Here is a 3,085-nt window from a genome sequence, read left to right on the forward strand (position 1 = left end):
AAAATGCATAGAATCTTTCTTATAAAGGATGTCAGTGCCTACAACAGTGCGCTAAAAAATAATCTAATAATTGATGAAATATGGATGAGAGAATATAACTAGAGCGAGATTTTCTGTTCAATGCTCCCTGTAGTACAGCTCTTCGAATCGTACAGTTTCTTCGAAGAGACCGATATGTTCTAAGAATCGGAAACTTCATTGACGAGCCTTCAAGTAGGAAAGAGATCGTTCACCAGTTGGTTACACAAAACATTGCAATCAGTGTACCGGTGACGCCTGTCTCCAGTCATCGTACGTCTGGCAAGTTCCTATACGTGTGCGTATATGTAACAACAGAACAGGCTTGTACACATACAGGCACTGCTCTCGGAGCAACGTACGGTAACATAGAACAATCCCATTTCTCTTATTTGATAACGATAAGCATCATTTCAGAACGTACCGTCAAAGTTTCGCGTCGCGATTGCCTCGCGACAGCAGCGGGCGCACTGCATAGGTATCGGAAGTATGTATGTATAGTAAAGTTCAGTAATAGCTGACTGAACTCGAGCAAACAGCGTAGTGCACGTATCATCTTCGAAATCGGATGGTATTAGCTATTAACTTGTTATCATTACTTTTATCCGCAAATACGCATACACGTATACATGTACAAACTCGTTCAAAAGTTTGGACCACTTTTTACTTTCTGAATGAAACAAATGTTTCCACACAAATCCTTTTTTGAAAATATTATACTTATATTAGTATGTCTTATAGTTGAACTTAGTATAACAATTTGTATTGTTAATTAGAGAAAAGTACCTAATATCCAAAACCGATCTATGAAACTATATAATATTGAACCGGAAGCAATCAAAAAATTAATTTCCAGAATGCCACTTTTGAGCAGGAGTGTACGTATGCATACATACCAGTGAAACGTATCGCGAAACGGAAGAGCGCGAAAAATTTCCCCCAAGTTGTTTACTCGAGCCTGTGACGGAACTTGATAATGCCCATTATGGTTGCACGTTCGCGAATCTCGTTCAACTCGATTTTTACCTGGCGATTTTCGTAATTCCCAATTCGACAGCGGCTTAAACGGTACTTAGTGTCTAATGCGTTTGCCAAGTTTTATCGGTTCCAACGAAAACAACGATATTCAATTTTATTGCAACTCGATGACAAAACATTTTTTTTTTACACTTTTATGGCTCTATTAACAAATTGAATCAACCGACGATTCGTCAACCTTTGGACCATGAAATTTAATATTCGGTTTGTTTATGAGATCATAGTGACCTCGCTAATGAAATTGATATAATTAATTACTGCGAGACAACAACGTGCACATGTTTTTGTTGAACACTTTCAATTCTATAAATAAATTAAAAATATGCGAAGTTTTCTTTAATCATGATACTAAAAATAGGAATTTGTATAAATGTGTGTAGGATAAACATAACGAATGCGCATATGCATAATTCTTTCGAGGTGCCAGCAGCTTGTTAACTCCAATCAGAGAAAGAGCAATTTCTCGGCAACGAGATAAGACAAATATAGTGGTAGAGAAGAGAAGGGGACAAATTGACCCGCTGACCAAGTGGGGTGTCATCGCGATAGACATCCGCTGAAAAATGGATTCAATTAATTAACAAAAGTGATGCAATTAATTGGCGCGGTGGATAGAGAACGGTTGGTCTACCGGTGAACGGACTCAGATTAAGTTCTCCCGTGAATTTTCTGAGTACCCGAAGACTCGTACGAGGGCGGTGAAACAAAAAACAAAATGTGAAAGAAGAACGAAGGAGGAAAGGAGAAGCGAGACAGTAGGGAGAAAGAGGGAGTTTACGAGGCAGTTCGGGGACATTCTTGATTTCGATGTTGGGAAGGCACCCGACGAGAACCACTTGAATTTAACGAGGCTCCAGCAAAAGGGCCACCCTGCAGACTTGCCTCCTTCCATTCTTCTACCTATGATGCTTACACCCATTCTCGTGTGGTCTGCAAACAAAGCATGTAGTAAAACTTCATAATCGTGATATTACATTTTTCACCGCAAGACGTCCACCAATTAAAGAAATCTGTTTCCTAATCGAATATAATATCAATTATCCAATGCTTTTCTTACCATCTACAAGAAATCTGCACGTCGAACATGTAAATTTATTTTTAAAGATCGAACAATCCCGTTATAAACGAAATATTTGTTAGGCGCGCTTATCTCATAAACATTCCGTTCCCCCGATTCGTAGACTGGAAAGCGTCGGTTGTGCACCTGTAAGCGAGCCCCTTTTTTCCCTTTAGTTAGCCTGAACAAAGGACGCCTACTTCTCGGTCGGCAGAATTTCGTAATAGCTGGTGCGAAAGAAAAAGGGAGACACACCGTTGCAGCGAGCATAGCGCAACGTGCACGATTCGGGGTCGAGGCACGACAGGACCCGCTAAGTGGCAAAGTACACATCGGTCGGTCTGTGCCTCCTTCATTAGCACCAACTAGCCTCGGCGGCAGGCTTAGCCAACTTTTCTTCCTTTCTCAGTGCCGAAGAGTGCCTGGAAGAGGGTCCCCGGGCATCGATGTAGGTACAACTCGCGCTATAAACCTCGACGAGGTCTCTTCTCGGAAATATGCCAGCTCGCATACCGAGCGCACAAAATGGTTTACCTCCTGTGTAACCCGTGGTTTGTCTCCGATAACCGATGCCTTTTGATTTTTTTATAAACTCCATTAGCTTCTCTCGTTTCCTCCTTGAACGCGATGTCACCGTCGAGATAAGCGCGCGGCAGCTTTATTCGGACCTTTAAAAATCCAATGTTGGAACTGAAACGATCCGATCGATGAATTCGAATTGCGTAGCAGTTGGTCTTATGAAACTTTCATTCATGTGACGATTGATTTAAAATTTTTACACGTGGACAGCGGGGGGAGTGGAACGTAAATCCAAAATTTGCATCCTTAGGTATTTATTAGTTTTCGAGATATTAATCGAATAGAAAATAATGAATACAACAGATTAAATACATGCTGCTCATACATACAACCAAACATTGGATGAATTTCATATATGTAAGTGATAAAAATATATGGTTTAAATTTTTATTA

Source organism: Ceratina calcarata, unplaced genomic scaffold (assembly GCF_001652005.2).
Source record: "Ceratina calcarata isolate Rehan_Ccalc_2016 unplaced genomic scaffold, ASM165200v1 scaffold302, whole genome shotgun sequence".
NCBI lineage: Eukaryota > Metazoa > Arthropoda > Insecta > Hymenoptera > Apidae > Ceratina > Ceratina calcarata.